The following is a 23,807-nucleotide window of genomic DNA, read 5'->3' as shown; positions in this document are numbered from 1 at the left end:
AATCGTATGGTGCCATCTTTCTTTTTAACTAGGACGACTGGTGAAGCCCAAGGACTACTAGAAGGCTGGATGACACCGCGATTGAGCATATCGTTCACCTGGTCATTGATAACTTGTCTTTCAGTCGCCGATACGCGGTAGGGACGCTGTCGAATCGGTGCGTGGCTCCCAGTGTCGATAGTGTGCGAAACAGTCGTTGTGCGGCCGAGTGATGTTGCTTGGCAATCAAAGGAGGAAGAGAAGCCTTGGAGCAAGCGAAGAAGTTCGTCGCGCTGCGTCGTCGTAAGGTCACTGGCAATAGCTGGCGTAAAAGAACCCGATAGGGCCTGTGGACGCAATTCCTCGAGAGAAGCAATATAAGTGGAGTCGTCCATCGTGTCAAATATTGAAGATGAAGTCAGTGGCTCCGCTCTGCCAAGGCTTTCACGGCGGCGTAAAGTAATTGGTTCAGCCGAAGGGTTGGAGACGCACATGAGAGAGGCGCCAGCTTTGAACTCGAGGACGGCGAACGGCATTGGTAGTGAACGGCGGTGAACTAAGAGTTCAGACGGAGCGAAGAGTACTGTGCCGTCATCTACAGAGTCACAAGAGATACTGACAAGGGTGGAAGACCAGGCCGGTATAATGGTGCCTTCTGAAACAGAGATTTTGCGGCAATGGTCCTTATGGTCAGTGATAATATCAGTCGAAAACTGAAACAGCTCGATTTCGGCGCGGGCGCAGTCAATGATCGCATGATGTGTGGAGAGAAAGTCCCAACCTAATATGACGTCGTGTGAACATGATGGCAACACGACGAATTCTATGATATAGAGGACGGCCTGAATGACGACACGAGCAGTGCAGGCGCCGGATGGCTCGACGTGCTGCGCGTCGGCAGTTCGAAGAGACAGTCCAGAAAGCGGTGTCGTCACTTTTCCGATCTTGCGGCAAATACGGGCATCTATCGCTGAAAGTGCAGCGCCGGTGTCGACAAGTGCTAGCGTCAATGTTCCTTCTATGGCGACTTCAATAACGTTCTTCGGGGGAGTGTGAGGCCTTGTACATTTCGCTGGCACCGCAGTTCTCGCCTCCTGAACTGCGATATTTAGTTTTCCTGGCGCAATGGGCTCCGACGCCGGTGCATAGGTGAAAGCGAGCGGCGGCGAGGAGAAGGTGAACGGCGAGCAGCGGAGAATGCGGTGTCCACAACAGGAGGAGAGTCAAAGGTGTCCGAATAGTTGCGGCGTTGGTGGAAACCTGGCGCATATGGACGCACATTGTTGGGGACGTTGGGGGTAAGGAGGCGACAGTGACGTGCTACGTGTCCAGCACGGCCACAATAAAAACAAATCGGCCGATTATCTTCCGTGCGCCAATGATCTTGAGGTCGTGCATACTGCACCAGTGGCCGGACCGGAGCGGATACGGGCGGGCGTAAAGGCGGGCTAAGGGGACCGTAGGTCTGTGGTGCAGGCCTCGAAGCGACTTCGGCGTACGTCAGGGGAGCGGCAACCGGAGCCTGCTGGAGAGAAGGTGGAATGTGGTCGGCTACCTGCTCCTTGATGACAGATTGTAGAGCGGGCGCCAACGGAGAATTCGACTGGCCGTGTGTGAGGGGAATCAGAGAAAGCTGACGATCCACCTCTTCACGGACGAACTCCTTGATCTGTAGCAGTAGTGACGTATTATCCGGGGAAACAGCCAAGCTCGACATTGAAGTCGCCCGAGGAGAAGATTGGCGGGTGGCTAGGCGTTGTTTGCGGAGTTCGTCGAAGCTTTGGCAGAGACTGACGAGTTCAGAGACTGTCGCCGGATTTTTCGCCAACAGCATCTGGAAGGCGTCGTCTTCAATTCCTTTTAAGATATGGCGAATCTTCTCGGCATCAGCCATTGTGACGTCAACGCGGTTGCAGAGGCCGACAACATCTTCTATATAACTTGTAAATGTCTCCCCGCACTGTTGCGCACGACTGCGCAAACGTTGCTCGGCGCGAAGCTTGCGAACGGCGGGGCGCCCGAATACCTCCGTCACGTTAGTTTTGAAGGCTGGCCACGTCGTGAGATCACGTTCATGGTTGCGGTGCCACACGCTGGCGACACCGCTCAAATAAAACGATACGTAATTCAGTTTTTTGGTGTCGTCCCAGTGGTTGTGGATGCTCACCCGGTCGTAGTCAGCGAGCCAGTCTTCTACGTCATGGTCTTCGGTACCGCTGAAGATGGGTGGGTCGCGTTGACGCAGCGGGCCGGGGCAGACCACGGTAGTCAGCGGGGCAGCGGGTTGTGGTTGCGGTGGTCCTTCTTCCGGCATAATGAAGACAGGCTGCAGTGTCCTGTTGCGAAGTTCCAGAATTCCGGTTGTACCCAGCAGCTCCACCAATTGTAAAGGGGGTTTTATTCGGGTCGTAGAGGAGCAGCGACCAACGCGGCAACAGCAGGTAGGGCGCAGCCAGCGAGCGAACAGGGTACGAGCCACGCGATGGCAATGGGGCTTTTCAGCCTGCCGATCTTCTTCGTCACACTGTTAACACTTTCTTGTTCCTCCTCCCTGATGAGTGCTAAAGAACGGCGCTACGGCGCAGACGAGAGGCCAAGTTGCACGTCTTGACTGATAGGCCAGTGAATGAACGGGTTGCTTGATGTGGTGTGGTGATGAACGCACCACACCCACAATTGGGCCCGTATTAAGAAGAGGCGGCAAACGGAGCGGCGGCTGTGGCAATACAAAGGTTAGCAACTAACTTGTGGGGTATTGGGCGAAAAAGAATTTCCATCCGCTTTGGTCTAGTCGCCATTTCGCTGCTTCCTAATCGTTAACACGCTCTTAATGCCAGTTTATACCATCGTCTTCTTTGCCATGTATGTCACCTTGTCCTCTGACTATTTTGTTGTCACTCAGTTTTCTTTGGGGTTAGTCGGGCAACGTATAGATAGCGTTGTGCCCTTGGGTCTCCTGACTGTTGTGCTGTAGGATGCAGAGTAAAACTTCGTTGACACTCAACGCATCTCCCAAATTTGTTCACTCCTAACGGCGTCTACGCTGTTTACCATGTCGAGCGTACGTCAACTATCCCAGCTTATGCCTTCTTTCATACTCGGTAGGAAAAGCTGCAAACACTAGAGAGATTCATATCACAGTTCGCATTCGTAACCAAGCAATATTGCGTCACGTGTGAAAAGAAAGGCACGGCTCTGTGTCATGTTTTGCGACGTGGCATTAAGTTCCAAACTTCTCTGTAGCAAAGCACAGCGCATTTACTGTATTGAAAGCATCGCACGTCTAAAGCCATTTGCTACCCAGCGAACGTAATTACGCTTTTCTGCGACCAGCCGCATACTTGGCGTCTTCGCAGGTTCGCAGCTAAACTTCCAGCGGAGCTATATCTCTCCAGCGGTTGGGTTAATAATTTCCGTTGAAGGTCTTTTTCGCGTGCTCTTTCCGCTCTCTTGTAGGGAGCGTGCTGCTGCTCTTCGAGACATGTCTAATGCTAACATCAACCAACTAGCCAAAGTACACGTCCCAATTATTGCCTGAAATTAACTCCATCACGTTTTAAAATTCTGCTCGCATTCGGACGCGAAGAAAGGGGGTTAACCGAGGGGCCTGATTTTTTATTGATCATATCATGAGAACTCAACAAACAAATACACATAGGAAAACATTGGGGCAAATTACTTGTGCTTAATAAATGACATATAAAGAAACGATAAATTAATGGAAATGAATGGGGATGAAAAAACAAATTGCCACTCAACTTGCCACCTGCGGCAAGTTCTTTTTTCGTCCACTTTCATTGTTACTATTTATAATTTTTTTAAATTCAATTAGTAGGTAGATTTCCCCAATGTTTTTAGAAGTGTCTTTGTTTGTTGCCTTCTTATGATATGCTCGCATACGAGGCTTTCTAGAATTGTCATAAGAAATTTCTAGCAAAGGCACAACTACAACCAGGCACTTTTAACTTCTCGTCCGCATCAGCCATAGTCAGTCAGATCAGCTGATTAGGGTAAGAATCGCTTTCACGCACAGTGGAAACCAAAGGCACCAATTAACTCGCATTACTTAAACTTCGCCATGGCATAACCCAGAACTTAAGCCTTATTTATAATGAATGAGTGAATGAATGAATGAATGAATGCTTCAAAGTTGTAGAACAATGTCCTGTGTACCTAGCCTCGTTCGTACCCGCATGGTTACGAGAGATTCCGAAACCACGATGTTAGGACCATTGAGAAATACTATGTTGTGCTACCTGGTGGGGATCCGTCCCTCGTGCATAACTCAAAGGTGTTTTTAGACTTGTGGAATCCTCTGGGCTCGAATTTCGCTCTATAAGGTGGCCTCACAGCCTGCAGGGTTATCTGACTAAGCTAGCTGGGATGCTCGGTTGGTATGATCAGAAGTTCTAATCCTCGCATTTTTTCTTCATATATGAAGATGGTAAGCTCTAATTCACTTCTTGGAGTACACTACATCTCCAGGCTTGGAGTGGCACCTGACACAGCAATAACACCGAGAGCCAGTGGGGCTATGCTAATACAGGTACAACTACGTTAGGAAGACCCACTAAGCTTCAACAAAAGACACTCCCTCACAAGAACGCGGACTCGCCTCCCTGGTGCAGTATTCGGCCACTCCCTTCCAAAAAACTCATTCATTCAACCAATGGCCCTCAGTCCCAAGCCCCTGTGGAGCACTTGACCAAGGCGGTTCTCAATCCTATAACGTAGCAGAGGGTGCTAAGAATCTCTGGGCTTGGGCATACCGCCAGTAGAAACTGACCCTGGCAACATTTAAAACCCGAACTCTCTCGACTGAAGCTAGCTCCGCAAGAATGTGGAGTAACTATCAGGCATTGTTTGGGATATCATTGGCCTTAGAGAGGTTAGAAGAACTGGCGGGGCTTATACAGTGCTGACTAATGGCGACGTCCTTTGCTATGGAGGACTTCCAGATAAGAATCGTGCTCATTAGGATTCCTAATCTATAGGGAAATAGCGGGCAACATTGACAAATTCTACAGCAGTAATGAAAGGGTAGCACAGTCGCAATATAATAACAAGAGAGAGAGAGATAACGTTGATTGGCAGAAAGGTGGAGAGGTCGGCCTAAGCGAAGTACCTCTAGCCTGCTACTCTATGCTGGGGAAGGGGTTTGAGGAATAACAGAGGTGGGATGAGAAGAGGAAGGAGGGTGGTGGTACGGCAAATACGATGAGGGCTGCACATCACACTGTATCTGTGCATTGTGTACGTGTACACTTCACATCACAGCACAGTCATCTTAACGAGCAGAGTTAGAAGTTACTGCAATGTAGCCAAGAGGCTGTCTATAGCGTTCATAATTTTTACCGCTGTTAGCGCCACTGGCGCATTTTAACCGGACAATAGCAGCTTCAGGGCGGTGATTATTAGTCGCAGCATGGGTTGATAACAGAGTCCGATGGTGCCATCTGAGAGCACTGTCCTCGCTCGCGCTGACAGTCTAAGGCCCGTGTGCTTGGCGGCAAGTGTGGCCATACATTCGATTCCGGGCTTGTGCAGCTGGCTTGAAATAATGGCTTAGAGAGATTTATAGAGGCCAATTCAACTACCTTCTCCTTGACCTGCGGAATTGGAGCCAGGGAGCTCTCGTTTGCACCTACAGCTTGCCCACGCCGATGACGCGTTCGTCTCCTCCGCTGTTGCACTGACACTGCCGCATCCTTGTGTAACATACTTGTCTTGCTCATTTTGTTCAGTACTTTCATCTCCTTTCTTTGTTTAGGACACTCCTTGGAATTGGCCTCGGGGGGTCCATCGCAATTCGAGCATGACGCGTTCGTCTCCTCCGCTGTTGCACTGACACTGCCGCATCCTTGTGTAACATACTTGTCTTGCTCATTTTGTTCAGTATTTTCATTTCCTTTCTTTGTTTAGGACACTCCTTGGAATTGGCCTCGGGGGGTCCATCGCAATTCGAGCATGACGCGTTCGTCGCCTCCGCTGTTGCACTGACACTGCCGCATCCTTGTGTAACATACTTGTCTTGCTCATTTTGTTCAGTACTTTCATCTCCTTTCTTTGTTTAGGACACTCCTTGGAATTGGCCTCGGGGGGTCCATCGCAATTCGAGCATGACGCGTTCGTCTCCTCCGCTGTTGCACTGACACTGCCGCATCCTTGTGTAACATACTTGTCTTGCTCATTTTGTTCAGTACTTTCATCTCCTTTCTTTGTTTAGGACACTCCTTGGAATTGGCCTCGGGGGGTCCATCGCAATTCGAGCATGACGCGTTCGTCTCCTCCGCTGTTGCACTGACACTGCCGCATCCTTGTGTAACATACTTGTCTTGCTCATTTTGTTCAGTATTTTCATTTCCTTTCTTTGTTTAGGACACTCCTTGGAATTGGCCTCGGGGGGTCCATCGCAATTCGAGCATGACGCGTTCGTCTCCTCCGCTGTTGCACTGACACTGCCGCATCCTTGTGTAACATACTTGTCTTGCTCATTTTGTTCAGTATTTTCATTTCCTTTCTTTGTTTAGGACACTCCTTGGAATTGGCCTCGGGGGGTCCATCGCAATTCGAGCACTTTCTTTCTTTCGGCAGCCATGACGAAGAAACGTCATGGCTGCCGGCATAGCGGAGGCATGCCGTATGGCCTGTGTATACAGTGCTGACATGGCCTAGCTTAAGGCACTTGTGGCATTCCAGTGGCCGGGACACATAAGGACGCACCGGGTGTCTCACATAGCCCACCTTGACAGGACCAGGCAGCGTGCCTCCCTCAAAAAAAGCTTGACGCTCGCCAATCGACCGAAGCGGTGAAAATCGATGATCTTCACTGCTGAAGACAGAAGCCTTCGTAGCTCTTCGTTGCTGATGCCAATCACGACATCGGAAATGACACCTGCCCTAGCGCGATCACAGTGCACGATGAACGACCGGACTTCCATGTGTACTAGTATGCGCACGGTTTTTAATTTTTAGAGTGCGGCCTGCGTCGTAACTTCTACTGTAACTACATTTTTCTTGGTGTTAAAATGCACTTTGTTAATTCCTTTCGGAGCTACGTTACCAAGGTAAGTGTTAAGAATCTGTCTGTGTGCAGAATTTAAATACTGAGACACATCGAGCGGCACAAAAGCGATCCTGTACGTCGGAGTAGGCGGTCTGTTGGGGCCCTGCTCACTCACGTCGTTGATTGTCTTGGGGTATTTCCTCTTCATTCGCCAACCCTCCACCATGGTGTAGCCATAGTCGGAGTCCATTGGCTCGCTGTTGGAGAAACAAGAAACGGACATCTCTATACCTAGGTTGCAAGCTTTACACTTTATCCCTGCGAGACGCAGTGAGAAGAGGTGTGCTCGACGCTGGTGATGGTGTGCCGTCTGTCATCGCCTCGGATGACTTCGCCTCCAAAAAGCAAAATTAAGCCTCCACTATCACAAAACTATCGCAGCAAGGCTAGAAGCGACGCTTGCTCAGATCCCTTCGCCTTCGTCAGTCGTAGTAAAACCTAATAGGAGGTATAGATGAAAGGTAGTACTAGTTTACTCTCCAACCCCCAGTCATGATGAAGATGAAGTAGATCAGTTTTATGCGAAGATGTCGAATTAGCGATGAGAAAAGTGCCAACTCACTATATTGTTGTGATGGGCGACTTCGATGCAAAAGTGGGGAAAAATCAAGCTGGTGAACAACTACTTGGCAACTACGGCTTCGATTGTCGGAACACTAGAGGAGAGATGTTGGTAAAATACGGGGAAAGGAATAAATTGGGAATAATGAATACTTTCTTCAGGAAGCGAAGCAACAGAAAGTGGAGCTGGGAAGACTTAATAGTGAAACAAGAAATGAAATTGATTTCATACATTCTGCCGATCTGACCGTAGTGTAGGATGTAGAAGTACTAGGCAGGGTAACGTGCAGTGATCAAAGGTTAGTGAGGTCTAGGATTCACCTCAATTTCTCAATTTCAATAGAGAAAGAACAAAACTGGTCAAGAAGAAACAGGCCGACGTAGACGCAGTAAGGGTAAAAGCAGACCAATTCAGGCTGATACTTGAAAACAAATATGCAGCCTCCTTAAAACAGAGGGATGAAGATGACAGTCGTAATGAATGAAACCGTAACCAGGCTGCCTTCAGAAGCAGCAATTGAAGTGGGAGTTAATGCACCAAGGCAACCAATATAAAAGTAAGCTCTCCCAAATAACGAAGAACCAAATAAAGAAATGACAAAGAATGAAAGCGTCCGACTCAAGAGATCAGACATTCGCGGCACTGTCAGAACTAATCAACAAGGAGAAAATAAGGGATATTCAACAGCTGATAATTACACCTTCTGTGGCGCTAGGGGAATCAGTGTTTAATTTCATAGACGAATGTTTGATCTAGCCATGCTTGTCGTGTTACACCAGATGTGCGTAGTTTAGCTTCTTTGTCGTCTTGAGTTTGGGTTATATACTTACTTTACATTCACCTTTCGTGTATATATTTGACGTGCGATAGCTAACAATAAACCGCTGAAAGTTTGCGTACATGTGTGTCTGTTTTTTTTTACTTTATAGAACAATATAGCACAGCAAGCAGAACGATTTCGTATATGCTCCATGCACCGCTCGTCAGCTTTCGCAGCCCCCTTGTTGTGTTTCTGGTAGTGTACAGTGTTGTGCTTGCTTATTTGGCGGACTTTACGCTTTGCTGGCACATGATTTTCATCAAATATATGAAACGTCCCTCGTTCAGTTCACAGAGGACACCCTGGATATCTACTGCGTGGCTCAGGAGATTCATTAAAGTAGACAGGAAGTGGGTATTCAGGGGTTTCGTGCAAAATTCCTACACTGTGACACAAGCGTTAAAGATTTGTTCACACGTCCACCCTAACGTACTGCCCACGTTAAATGCTTTCAAGCTCCGTGCCACCTAAAGTGCCGAAGACGAGATGTTGCGATTAACGGCATCGTAATGCTGTAGGACACTAGCTTAGGAATTTCGTTTTGGCAAATTTCGCAGTTGCTTTACACTCTCGACACGCTACCCACGCATCGTTCAAAAGAGGCCCAAATGTGGTTATGAAATTTTGTTTTCGTTGCACGTTGAAGTATTTCAGTGCACCGAGAAAACCTTCTGCGAGGTTCGCAGAGTTCGCAGTCGTAGTATTAGTGGCATTCCTTCTGCTTGAACTGAACGATTGTGTCGAATGCGTCAAGTTGGGGGAACTTACTGACTCTACCGGCGTATCGCAAAACCAAGACAAGACAAGCTGATAGCTGCCAAGGGACACTTTTCGATCGGCTCTGAACTGCCTTCTGTTGACCGGCGAAAGGGAAAGTCGCAGTTTTGCTCCGGCCTGTGCTCGAGTCTCGCCGCAGTACCATAATTGTTCTAGTTGCTTATGGACACGGTTGTCAAAAGTGTTTGGCTTAGGCGCTGTGCCTCTGCTACAGACGGAGAGCGGCTACACATCTGGCTAGCCGAAGATACCACCTGCTACTTGAAGTCTGCAGGCGGGTAGCCAGTTACCATTTCTCAGCTAGCTCCTAAGGAAGGAGGTCGCCACATAAAGTGTATCCCAGCTGGTAAGAAAGCGCTTGTAGATATCCTACACGATACGCAGCGTCTTGCCGTGACGAGAGATAAGATCGGCAAGAACAACATAATCTGATTCAAGCTGGTTCTGGTAGCCACAACGCTCAGAAAGTCACCGATACTGCGCATGTCACAGAACGCGACTGAATCCCGGTTGATGAGGCAGTGAAGAAGGAGGTGGCAGCTATTTGTTGCAGGGGCTGCGGAAGCTTCCGGTTCGAACGGTTATGATAGCGCTTGGCCTGCCCTTATCGCATACCAGTGTTCACTCGTCGGGCTTTGTAATGAGCTGTCGGTCGTATACCTACAAACCCTAAGCGGGCCGAGCGGACATATTGTCAAGGGGGTAGACAGTTTCTAAAGCGAATGTGTTTTGCGCACCGTCATGGGACATTCCCGACTGTGGATGCTGGCAACGTCTGTACAGCTGACTTTCACTGCCCCATCACCGCACAGAAAAAAAAAGAGAAGCTGAATTTCGAAAATTCGATATTGTCTTGACGAGCCTGTACATCTCCTGCGTAATTTTCACATCAAGAACCATGCACATTCTGAAATTTTTTACACCCTGAAAAGGTGCGCCCTTTGTCCTTTGAGTCACAGCCCTGCCTTGAGATGCTATAGCAATTTTTATTGTGCATGACAGCAAGCTCCAACTACATCTGCGATGAGAAAAAGCGTAGTTGAAGATGTGTAGACAAGCTGGGTTGTAGACCAGCGTACCTGAGAATAGTATTGACAACACCTCTGAAAGTTTACTTATTTGCTCTTGATGTCATCTGTCGCCGCTCTCATGTTCTTTATTTGCAGCGGAATGTCCGCAAACTTCATTCCTCGACAAGGATCCAACCTCGCCCATCAAACGTGAAGATCTTCGCCCCTGAGCCAAACGCCTTTTACACAGCTGTAAAAGGTGTACATACGTTTTTAGTGCAGTTCTTTTAGATGCTGCTATACCTCTTCCGGAGTAAGACGATGTAGGCACCTCACAAGAGTTAGCCACAGGGGTTACCTCCGATTTATTTTAAATCAACGTTCGCTATTCTCTCTCTCTCTTTCCAGATTTCTTTAGCGGCAAACATCAGGAGCCCTCGCCTGTCAGCTTGGAACGAGGCGCCCGCGTTGTCGGCTCTCCGATCGGCGCCGGTGCCAGCGATGACACTAGCCAAGGATTTGGCTCCGTGGAGCTGCACCCTGAGGCCAATGCAGACGCCGTGATTGAAAAATGCAAGAAGCTGACGGACATCTCCTCCAAGGCCGCGTTGTGCGTGAATCTGTCTGGCTCGGAAGGAGAGTCGGCTAGCCTCGCGATGACGCTCTACGTTCCCTCAACATCCATCCCACCAAACAGGGCGAACCTCTTTCCCCTCGGCTCCTTCTCCAAGACCGAATCGTCCTTCGGTGAGTCGGTGGCTGCGGTCGCAAGCGGCCTCCTTGGCGCTGTTGCATGGGTTGTCACACCGCTGTGCAGACCAGAGTCCTTAGTCACACTTTTGTGCGCACGGGATTTTCATTTGTTTTGGCCGTCGGTCGTCTTTACTTCTCTGTAATCACATGTGGAGCATTCGGAGTCACTCGAACGTTGTTCTTGCGAACCATCCTGCCCTTAGAGGTTCTTGTGCATGCGTGCCCTGTTCTCTGCCGCGAGCTTACCTGCGAAGAGCGTACGGCCACTGGAAGGCTGACGACGCAACGGCCAGCTCTCGGTTTATCTGCGGGGATTACATACGGAAGAGGGATGCAAGAGCAACGGGAATATTTTAAAGCGATGTTCGCGTTGTGTGTACCCCTCGTCCGTCATGCGTGTGAAGCCGGCCACATAGTGTGTGTAGTGTGTGTGTATATATACATATATATATATATATATATATATATATATATATATATATATATATATATATATATATATATATATATATATATATTATAATAAGTCAACAAAGAAACACACCAGGGGAATTACACATGGACAATTACTTGTACTTAATAATTGAATTAAAGACATGGTAAATTAATAGGAACGAAAGGGGATGAAAAACGAACAACTTGCCGCTGGTGAGGAACTGTCCCACGTCTTCGCATGACCCGCGCGATGCTCTAGCTAATTGAGCCACCACGGCGTCTTTCCCCCGTCCACTATCTTGGGTACTTATGTTTATACTACTAGAACTAACCTTAGAAGTGTTAGCCAGCGCCACCACTCACAAACCTTGGCAGCGGATGTGGAACATTCTTTCTGCCGCAGCCGTCACGAGTACGTGATCTATTTGGGTGAAGCCAACTGGTCAATAAACCCACACATGCTACCTGAAGGCATCAATGTTGCGGGATTCGAGACCCTCGTTATGTAATAAACGAGAAGAAAGGGGGTTAATGAGGGGCCCAATTTTTTTTAATCACATCATAAAAAGCCAATAAAATAAGCACACCAAAGAGAACACAGGGGAAATTACTTGCACTTACTGATTGAATTAAAGAAAGGATAAATTAAAGGGAATAAAAGTGAATGAAAAAAACAACTCGCCGCAGGTGGATAACCATCCCTTGTCTTCGCATTACGCATGCGATGCTCTAGCCAATTGAGCTGCCATGGCCCCGTTTCCCCGTCTGTTTGTTTTTAATGTTTTTAATTGGTTTTACGCTGTAATTTATTCCGACTTTTTTTAAATCGGGATGTTTCTTCGTCCACTTTCAATTAAAAGAATTTATCATTTATTCTATTCAATCAGTAAGTAGAAATAATTTCCCCTTTGTTGTCCTTGATGTCCTTGCTTGTTGACTTCTCATAATATGAAAAATAAAAATTGGACCCCTCGATTAACTCCGTTTCTCGTTTTTATTACATAACGAGGACCGCGAATCCGGCAACATTGATGCCTTCAGATAGCATCTGTCTGTTTATTGACCAGTTGCCTTCACCCAGAAAGATCACGTACTCGTGACGCCTGTAGCAGAAAGGATGTTCCATATCAGCCGCCAAGGTTTGTGAGAAGTGGCGTTAGCTAAGGCTCCAAAGGTTAATTCTAGTAGTGAAAACATAAATACCCAAGATAGCGGTACGGGAAACAGCGCCGCGGTATCTCAATTGGTTAGAGCATCGCACGCGTAATGCGAAGGTTGTGGGATCATTCCCCACCTGCGGCAAGTTGTTTTTTCATCCACGTTCATCCACATCAATTTAGCATTCCTGTAATTCAATCGGTATGTACAGGTAGGTTCCCCTGTGTTGTCCTTGGTGCCTATTTGTTGGCTTCATGATGTGATTAATAAATATCGGGCCCCTCGGTTAGTCTCCTTTGTTCTCGTTCAATATATATATATATATATATATATATATATATATATATATATATATATATATATATATATATATATATATATATATATATATATATATATACCTTGAAAGGGACTGACGTCCAACTACAGTGACCGTACAAGAGCTGTGCACAGGCCGCAATTCTGAGCCTGCACCCGGCCCGGGCGCTACGCTACAACAGGCGGCTCGGTCCGGCCCGGCTGGTTCGGCCTCAGGCCGTGTTAAGGCCCGCGCACGGCCCGACCTGGAATAAGGCGGCGCGGACACAAAAAGAAACAATATAAGGAAAATCAGTTTATTTAAATGACCTATAATGTTGAACTCTTGCATTTCAAATGACAAAATCGTGAATATATGCAGATGCCGCGCGCGCGCACTGCCCATTGCCCACTGCCCATTGCCACACTGCCCAGGCACACTGCCTGGCAAAGGCGACCGTGCGTGCGCCGTACACAGACTTCGCTTCCCAAACGGTTCCCTTCTCAACCTTTTCACTGGGAGGCGCCTCGAAGCGGCGGCTTTTCCAAGGCGTCAGTACTTGGCAGAACCGAAAACGCATTCCAAGCCTATGCTGGCTTTCGTTTGCCTTTTGTTAGCGTTTGTACATTTCTCCCGTCCCTGTAGATTCCATTTTTTATGAATAATTACATTGCACTTCCTGCTGTAATTACATGCAAGCCGACAAGCATACTTTCGCATAAGGTACGCAGTCGAGATCGGGGAGCCCGACCGGTCCGTCCGAGACAGAAAGCCTGGCCCGGGCCCGGCCCAAGCCCGAGTAAGAGAATCTCCACATGGCCCGAGCCCGGCTCGCGGACCGGGCAAGGTGTGGGCTTTCGGGCGGGCCCGAGCTCGTGCACAGCTCTAGACCGTGCTCTCACGATGGCATAGTATAAGTCACAGTATAAGTCACATAAGTATAAGTCACAGCATAAGAAGCTTCTCAGGATGTATGTACACACACACACACACACACACATATATATATATATATATATATATATATATATATATATATATATATATATATATATATATATATATATATATATATATATATATATATATACGCAGAGAGAGAGAGATGACGCCGGCGGTAGCAAGCATGTTCCACATCCGCCGACAAGGCGGTGAGTGGAGGCGCTGGTCAAAAGTCCTCGGATTAGTTCTAGGAGATAAGCACCACACAAACGGGATGGTACAATGGCACCGCGGTAGCTCATTAGTAAGTGCATTGCACACGTAATGCGAAGATATGGGTTACTATTCCACGTGTGGCCAGTTCATTTTTCATCCATTTTAATTTTCAGTTACTATCCTTTCTTGATTTCAGTTAAGAGGAAGCTTTAGCTTGGGTGCTCCCAAATACACGTGACAGGAGAACTTGTTTTTCTCGTCAACCACTGCACCGAATTTGACGAGGATTGTTGAATTTAAAAGCAAAACGTAAAACCTTTGGAATTTTTGGCTGAGGTTGTCCATTTTTTATTAAAAATTGATAAATATCGCAAATTTCCTTAGAACCAAAACTTTCAAATCTACAACTCTAACTCGGCAATAGATAATGATAACACAATTTTGGGGATTACGCCTAATAGTATAACTAAAACGGACAAAAATGATATGTTACATATGAATGTTGAAAAATTTAGTAATACGTAAATACGCCTTTGCAAAACCCTTCTACACAAGGTAACGATTTCATGTGAGGTATAAATTGACCTATTGAATTTGTTCGCATTGAATGATCTAATGGATGCCGTTTACAAAACCGCGATATCTGCTCTTGATGCACAGCTATTAATTTGTAAACTGCGTGCTTCTATATTTTTCAAACCACCAAATTTTCCAAAATTTTTTTACCAAAATTGAGGCTTTAAATGAATATAGCGCCCCCAACAGTTCTCTTCAGTTCTTAAGAACTGGAGAATTGTTCTTAAGAACTGAAGATAACTTATCGTATGCTGTTGTTGGCGTCATTGTTTTTCGGTACTTCTGATATGGTTAATAAAAATGGGGTCCCCGATTTGATTTCTTCTCGTTCACGCACGCACGCACGCACGCACACACACAAACACACACACACACACACGCACGCACGCACACACACACACATCGCAACTGACAGTGGTCTGCTCTAGACTACCGTCATTTGCGCTTCGTTCCTCGAAGAATCATGACGTGCCTCGAGTGAGCTCCTGAGGAACACTTCGCAATGTGGCGAACGCGTTCTAAGTTATCGATGCGTGACCTCAAAGAAGTATGACGTAATGCTAACACATTTCTCTCGAATTTACCGCTAATCGCCAGATTTTCTTTCTCGCTGGATATACTGCGTTTGATGATTTAATGTAGTGAACTTGGCCTACTGAGCTTCTGTGCTGTACTACCGAGTATACAACCTGGGTCACTAGCTCCGTGCACGTTCTTGGCCAATCCCCCTTAAAGGCGGGTACCAAAGCGGCAAAAGGGTTGTGAACGCCGAATATATAGCCGTCGGACTTGTCTGTGTGTGCAACTCCCGATAGAATTCTTCTCGCGACAAGCATCCTGAATCGCTTTCGTTCTGGTGACGCAGACAGCTAACAGCCACGGGTGAGGAGGCTGCGCCTGTGTTACCCAGTGCTGCTACTAGTACCTTGCTGGCTCATAAAAGTTTCGCCTCATGTACGATTCCTACATTCCGTTGGATCTGGGTGCTATCTTATCGCGATAGCATTTATGTGGACACTCCAAGTGGATTGATGCCGTCGGCGTCGGTGTGAGGTTCCGTGTAAAGTTCAAGGGCTATAAAATCGGCGCCGCGCGCCGTACGCCGTAGTGAAAGCGCGCGAGGGTGCGCCGGTGGTCCGGGCTCAACCTCGCGGACGAATGGGAGGAAAGCGGGGAGGAAGCGCGCCGTCTTCCGTTCTGTCCGCCTGCGCCACTGTCGCCTGAAAGCCATCCGCGACGAGTAGAGTGCGCCACAGGCTGTGTTTTCGCGGCTTAGTTCGCGATGATGCTCCGCTTACTCACTCCAACGTTTTGACAGCGAGTTTCAGTGGTCATCGAGTGAGATTTGTTTATGTTTGCTTGTGCGCGCGTGACACCGTGCTTGCTAATTTAGATAGTAGGCCTGTTTGCAACTTTATAAGGCCGATAAAACTACTATCTTTACTTCGTATAGCCGTCTACTAATTTGCTGTCGCAATTAATGCTCCGGGTTTCGGGTGAAAGTGTGACTTTTATTTTCTTCTGTAGGCGGAAAGGTAGCTTGTACGGACCTGTACCGCCTGGCGCGTACTTTACTAGCGGAGAATTTTCCGTGGCCAAGCAGTCACAGCTTCAAAGCCATCGCGCTCGTGCGGTAGCGCCGCTGGATATAGTCCTTCGTTTCATTCAATGGTTTGTAAGGCATAATTTGAAATGAAGGGCTGCTTTCATTTAGGGCATTCAGGCAAATCATATGTTCTTATATTTCCTACGACTTGTTGAAGAACACACTTCTTGCGACATAGCTGCTAGCCTAACACCTCGCCGTCTCCTGGTGCGCTCTACCAGAGTGCAGATGGCGGCGATCCTAGAATGAAGATACCACATGATCATCATCATCAGCCTGGTTACGCCCACTGCAGGGCAAAAGCCTCTCCCATACTTCTCCAACAACCCCGGTCATGTACTAATTGTGGCCATGCCGTCGCTGCAAACTTCTTCATCTCATCCACCCACCTAACTTTCTGCCGCCCCCTGCTACGCTTCCCTTCCCTTGGGATCCAGTCCGTAACCCTTAATGACAATCGGTTATCTTCCCTCCTCATTACATGTCCTGCCCATCCCAGTTGAAAAACACAACAGGAAATTTTCACAGTCTGTCGTATTTTGGGACGTTGTTTCTGTAGTTCTGTTGCCTGTAGTTCTGTTGTCTGTAGTTCTGTTGTCTGTAGTGCGACGTCCTGTAGTAGAAAGTTCTGTAGTTCTTGATCAATATATTTAATTAAAATTGACAGAGACCTCCTTAAGGCTATGTAATTTTTTTAGTACAAAAAAGAAAATTTTAAAAATAAAAAAAATTAAAAAACCTTCTCGCCTAGGATTTGAATTTGCGACCTCACGATTCCGACACCGGCATCTTACCACTGCACCAACCCTGACTTTTTTTTCTTTATTTCCAGACAATCAACAAATACATCAATACATACTGCTCCCACCATTTGACAATATTCACTTTCCCACCGCTGCGCTTGAAGCTTGCGGTTTAGATTACAAAACTTTCATTTTGGCAAGGGCATCCATCAATGACAACAGATCATCGTCATACGCTAACTTCTGAAAAACTTCCCGCAGTTTACTGATATTCTCAGCAAAATATGAGTTTACTGTTCTCACATTTATATCGCTATTCCTTACAGCCATGCGGTTTCTCCAGATACTGTGAAGGCCGAGAAGAAAGAACATGTCATAAGGTATACTGTCTTGCTCTGTGGATAGGTAACGGATACCATGAGCTGTTAACGGCAATTGTTTTTTAATAGTTCTTTGCATATTATCCCAAAAGAAGACCGCACTCCAACAGTCCAGAAAAACGTGTTCTATAGTTTCTGGTTTCTTGCAAATCAAACAGTTAGTCCCCCATGGTAAATAGTCCCCTCTTTCTTCTAGCCATGTTTTAACAGGCAAGGTATTAGCATGTAGTTTAAAAAAATGTTTTCACTCCCCCTGGTACATTCACTCGCTTCACACGTTTTAGGACATCTTTCCCTTGGCCTTCGCGGTACATTAATCGATATAATGGTTCTGGGAACATAATATCTATTAAATCCGAGCTTATCCGCTTACGACTGACTGCAGCCAAATATTCTATGGAAAAGTGGTGGTGTAAAAATCTAAATGCTACGACCACCTCACGTAAAAGTTTACTCGTTGCGTAACACCCACCCTCCCTCATCGAGACAACAAAGTTAGGTAAGGCATTGCTCAATCGGACTTGGATAACTGTTCGTAAGAAAGGATTTGTCGTGTCTCATAAGAACAAAAATCTAGAAATCAGTTGCTTTAAGTATAAATTTGGTAATGACAAGCCCCCCTGACCCAACTTGCGAAACAAGTTGTTCCTGCTTGTTCTTTCATATTCAGACTGCCACACAAAAACAGCAAATACTCTATGGAATTTCTTGAGGTTGAATCGGGAACAACTCAGGACTTGCATGAGATACCACAGCTTGCTCACCAAGAAGATTCTGCAGATAGCCGCACGTGCAAATATAGAGAGGTCACGTCCAGCCCACTTATCAGTTTGAGCTTTTAATTCCTGCACTTTGCCATTCCATAAGTCTTTAGTGTCTCGATGTGTGCCTAATGGTACACCAAGACAAATCCCAGGCGTGAGCTTCCACTGCATACCTTCAAAAACACGCGGCGTTGTTTGCCACCGGCCGTGCCACAAGCCGACACACTTATTCAGGTTTATATTGCTGTCCGTCATGTCACAAAACTCGCGCATAATTGTCATGGTAGCTCGAACACTCTCCTTATCGTCACAGAAAACAACATCATCAGCGTAAGCTAATAAACGTACCTCACATCCTTCCAGGCTGAATCCTCGCACATCCGGACTATCAATAATTCTTTTACAGAGAGCCTCTAGATATATTGCGAACAAAAGAGGTGACAGGGGACACCCCTGACGAACAGAGGAACGCACTTCAATCCTTTCAGTTAGCTTATGGTGGACAATGAGGTTAGTTGTACAATTACTGTATGCCATTTTAACTCCCTCTGTTATCCGTGATCCAACACCGACATAGCCAGGAATTGTAAACAGGAGATTGTGACATACTCTGTCAAACGCCTTTTCTAGATCAATTTGTAACATAGCGACTTTCCTAAAATCTGCATCACAATTTTCAAGAATGCTGCGAGCCACATGGATATTAGTAAATATAGACCTCCCTCTTATCCCGCCGGTCTGATGCGGTCCTACTAAAGCACCAATAACCCCTTGCAGTCTCCACGCAAAAATCTTCATTAAAACTTTATAATCTACGTTTGTCAGCGTAATTGGCCTGTAGCCTGTTACCTTGTTAAGTTTATTTGCGTCATCGCTTTTTGGTATCAAGACTGTATACGCCCTTTTAAAGGACGGTGGCAAACGACCTTTTTGATACGCCTCCATAAAAACGCGCTCTAATAAGATGGCTATCTTCGAGCAAAAGGCTTTGTAAAAAACTGCTGTTAGGCCATCAGGTCCTGGCGATTTTCCAGGGTTAAGGTCTTCAATGGCCGTTTCGATCTCCTTTGCTGTGATATCTTCGGATAATCTATCTGTTTCTTCGGCGTCTAACCTAGGTAGAGTGGTTAGAAAATGGCTTTCATACCCAGCCTTGCTCGGTATTCTACACTTGAAGAGCTCCCTGTAATATTACGTAAACGCATAATTAATTTCTTCGGCATCTCTATATATTTTCGCTTTGTATTCAATCTCAACTATTTCGTTTCTCCTCGCATACTTTTTCTCAGTTCTCAATGCACGCTTTTTTGGCATTTGATCAGCCAAGATCTTTCCCATTCGTGCGCGAATACGTGCGCCACGGTATTTTTCCGTGTCGATAGCCTCAATTTTATTCTTTGTTTCCCTTATTTCTTCCATAAAGGTGCCTGGCGCTGCAGTTTCGGCATCCACAAATTCCTGAAGCATTTTTAAAGGTTATTTTCCTCTTGGCGCTCTTTAAAACGCATTTCTACTGCTCGCTCTATGGCATTCATTTTTACGACTTCTTTAAATCGCTCCCATCGCTCACCCCATCCTTTTTCACAGTCATTATTTGCTTTGGCAATTTCTGTGCGTACACTTTCTATAAATTGGTCGTCCTTTAAGAGTTTCGCGTTTAATTTCCATGTTTCCCATTTCATTCCAGGTTTTGCGGTAATCTTTTTCCCTATCGTGAAGGCTACTAAACAATGGTCGCTAAATGTTATGTTCAGCACCTTGTAGTCATCGCACATTGTGGCGATTTCTTGCGAAAGATAAGCTTTGTCTAACCTTGCATGGCTATTGCCTTGAAAATGAGTATAATGCCGATTATTGCCTCCTTTCGCGTAATGTGCAATGTCTTCCAACAGAGCTCTTCCAATGGCCGCCCTCAGAAAGACAACGCTCTTATCAGCCCAGTATCCATCACTCGAACGATCGTCCGAGCTCAAAACGCAATTGAAATCTCCTAACACTATCAAACATCTGTCTGTATTCAGATAATGCGATATCTCTTGAAAGAAACTTAGCCGGTCATTCACTTTAGTTGGTGCATACACACATAATATTCGGTATTTTATGTTGCAGTATACAAAATTGCACAGCACGAATCGACCACTCTGACAACTTAGAACTGTTTCCTCAACTATACCCAAACCTTTCTTAATAAACATGCAGCATCCGGCCGTTGTGCCAACAGCATGACTAACGCTTACAGTATAGCGGTCACTAAACTGTGCAACCATACTATCAGTCTGACTCTCACTCTCTATTTTAGTCTCTTGAATCGCCAATATATCTAAGTCTTCTTCCAACATTACGCGTCGGAGCTGACGCTGCCGCCGTCTCGCCCTAAAACCTCTAACGTTGAGGGTTCCCACGCGCAATGGAGCTAACGACATAGCCATTTCAGAGAGCAAGAGTAAAACAACAGTAAGGCGCCCAGCAAATAGCAACGGTCACAAACTGAGCGTCCCTGTCGGCACGACAGCTTCCACGGGCACCCGCGACACCAGTCGCGTTGGTCACTGCGTCGCCTGCCCTTGTCGGGTGAGCGACGCTGACCGTTGCGGTGGGGCGGACTTCCCTTTCTTGGCCCGGGTCGACCGGACCACCATCCACTGCGGCTCCAGGCGCTGAACACTGTCAGCCGGCGTCTCCTCTTCTGGAGCATCGCTTCGGTGCCTCTTGGAAGGCACGGCTGGCTCCTCAGTGGCCAACTCATCCGGCGTCTCATATGGCGTCTCTGGCTCCGCGTCCATCTCCACGTTAAACGCGTCACACCCGGGCTCCGTTTGTGCGGGCGCAGGCGGTGTCTTCTCTTCTTCATTCCTTCTTCTTTCTTTCTGCTTTCTTCCTGCTGTGGCGTCCTGTGTCGACGCGGATGGCGTTGCCACCTTTTTTGCGACACTTGCCACCTGTTTAACCGGCGTTTCCGAGGATGCTGTCAGTTTCTCCGTTACCTCTTCTTCCATCAATTCCAGACCTTCGTCGTCGGGTTGCGTGCTGGCAGTAACTCTTGTATACGTACGTACGCAATCATGTGCTTCATTGCCGAATTCCCGGCACTCAGAACACCTTGGCACTCTGCAGTCTCTTCTAATGTGTCCTTTGCGTCGACACCGCAGGCAAATCGGAGCTCTCCCGGGAACGACAACCAGCACAGAGCCACCAAAGATCTTGAACAAATGGGGCAGAGCGTCCGGTGTTAAGTTCTCTCGAAGCGTCATCCGCACAATACGCGTGGTAGACTCAGCTTGCTCGAAGCCCCTCACCTTCCAATCTTCTTGTCTAACTTCTTTCACTTCGCCATAGTGGTCGAAAGCCTTCTTCAATGCTTCCCCGGTAATGTGGAATGGAACCCAGTGTACTTTGAGTGTGATGTCTTGTTGCACTGGGTCAATGACGGCGCAAAAGCGCCCTTTCACCTCCAGGCCTCCCGCTCTAACCAGCACTTCCTTCACCTCTGGAGTTCGTAGCTTGATGAGCCACACATGCGTCATTTGGAAGGGCCCAATACCGGTCACGTCTTTCAATACACCGAGTTCTTGCAGCGGGTCACGGAAGTCTTCGAGGCGGTATGGTCACCCGGCAACGTCACAATGTAAGAACAGACACTCCTTCATAGTTTCGCCTGATGGCAAAGTCGGTAGTAGATACCGATAGCCCGGTGGGGCGACAGAAGACCTGTTACCACGGCCAGACGCGGCCGCTGAAACCGCTCTTGCGGAGCTCGACATCTTGCGTCCGAACGCGTCCGTGTCCAGAGGCAGAATGACTGCACCAACCCCGACGCGCTTTTGCAGCATACATTTTGGCCATGTCAAAAGTACGACGTGCTGATGCGCTGATGTTTACATTTGCATTTTAAGAGCCAAGATCCGCTCTCAGTCCACCGCGTTAAGTGCCGCATCTCTAGAAGAGCAAGAGTGTTCGTACCATCGCCAGGTACATCGTGGAGTGCTAGAACATTGATTTTGATGTACGCTATCCATATTAAATAAGAAATTCAGAAATAGACAACGTTGACTTTTAGGGTTATTACTGCTACTTTCGACAGTTGTCGCTCGTTCTTTACACTTTTGAGCGCGCATATATTTCGTGTGTTCAATGCAAAATAGCTACATAAACATTCGTGGATGAGAGTTCTTTCTGACAGCATACTGGCTTCTCACGGCAGCACTTTACCAGATTAATGAAACCCGAGCGAGACAGCTTTTCACGCTACTTTGTGGAACAACCCAAATCTTCTTTTCCGCTTCGCATAAGCTTGTGAAATATTCCTGGGAAATTAACTTATGTGTCAGTGAAACAGCACATGTAAGTCCACAGGCCTCTATGCCACATCTTACCAAAAACAAAAAAACAAAACGGATACGCAGCCACTCCCGCAGATGGTATGATTTCGATCAGCGGCCGATTTTGAGGAGGCCGGTAGCGCGTTGCTGCTGCCGCGTCGTCACGGTACAATTATAACTATTCGCCACGTCGACTTTAATACCGGTGTCGGTGCCATCAGCATTGCCGGCTTCAGAGAAGCGCGATTGAGTACCGTGCAAGAGAAGGTAGTTCTGAACTTAGTGTCACACATTACTTCCCCCCTCTTCTTTGGCTTCTGGATTGGATTGGCGCGGCTCGCTACGTGCTTACGCGCGCTTTTCCGAGCGCAGATTGGTGTGCGCCTGGTTTCTGCACTAGGCTGTTATGCGATCGCTTTTTCGAGCGCAGATTGATGTGAGCCTGGTTTCTGCACTAGGCTTTTGCACAATCGTCTGCTTTTTGCACTGGGCTTTCAAAAGGCGAAGTGAGCGTCGCTTACTGCAGGCGGCAAGTGATTTGGCTCACGTACTGCGTGAGCAAAAACATAGGCACGTGGCTCATGAAGGAGATCACCGGCGACTTGCTTAATCTGTCGGACCATGTCATCGCCGACTGGAGGAACTACGCTCGTGAGGTCGTGCGGGACGAGCTGCTGGCGCGACCCCCACTCGGTGGCCCCGGGAGCATTGTGCAAATTGATGAACGCCTCCTTCGCGGCAAGCGAAAATACAATCGAGGCCGCCTGATGACGGGCGACAACGTTCCGCCGAGCCGCCAAAATTACGGCGGCATTGCAGATCGTGGACCATGGGTATTCGGCATGATCTGCGTGACCACCGGGGAGCTCCGACTATTCAAGGTCGACCGACGAGACCCGGCGACGCTAGGCTCTATTATTGCAGCCAACGTTGAACCGGGAACCACCATCCACAGTGATGAATGGGCCCCATACAACTGCATCCCGAACTTGGTGGGGGCTAACGGAGCAAGACTGAATTTGCAATGGGAGGCTGTTAACCACAACATGAACTTTGTAGACCCAATCACGGGCGCTCACACCCAGAAAATCGAAAGCTACTGGCAGAAGGTGAAGCGCTACCTCGACTCCGCCGGCTACAGGGTGACTCCACAGCTTCCCGAGTCGCACCTGATATGGCTATGGTGGGCATCGATTAATGGGCACATGCGCTGCAAGGACTCGTTTCTGCGTTTATTAGAAGCGATCGCACGGCGCTACCCACTGTGACATAGTAATGGAAAATAAAGCGCACTTTTCTGACCCTTTGCTTTTGTACGAATGTTTCCCGGCATTGCTGCGCGCTTCCATACACGGTAGGCCCGCGGCGCTGCACTTCCGCAGTAAGCGACGCTCACTTCGCCT

General features: G+C 47.5%; 1 protein-coding gene and 1 non-coding gene across 2 annotated transcripts in view; both read left to right on the top strand.

The window, feature by feature from the left end:
- LOC139049599 (phospholipid-transporting ATPase ABCA3-like) overlaps positions 1–23,807 on the top strand; it is a 344,592-nt gene that overhangs the window by 40,152 nt on the left and 280,633 nt on the right. The window contains exon 3 of the transcript XR_011508412.1: positions 10,623–10,961. The gene's annotated coding sequence lies outside the window, so the exon portion shown is untranslated. The remainder of the gene's footprint in view (positions 1–10,622; positions 10,962–23,807) is intronic.
- TRNAT-CGU (transfer RNA threonine (anticodon CGU)) lies at positions 12,631–12,704 on the top strand. Its single transcript has one exon. It is a non-coding gene; the product is annotated as a tRNA-Thr (tRNA).

Source organism: Dermacentor albipictus, chromosome 9, assembly GCF_038994185.2.
Source record: "Dermacentor albipictus isolate Rhodes 1998 colony chromosome 9, USDA_Dalb.pri_finalv2, whole genome shotgun sequence".
NCBI lineage: Eukaryota > Metazoa > Arthropoda > Arachnida > Ixodida > Ixodidae > Dermacentor > Dermacentor albipictus.
The sequence above is the reverse complement of the archived record's forward strand: the minus strand, read 5'-3'. Positions and strand labels throughout refer to the sequence as shown.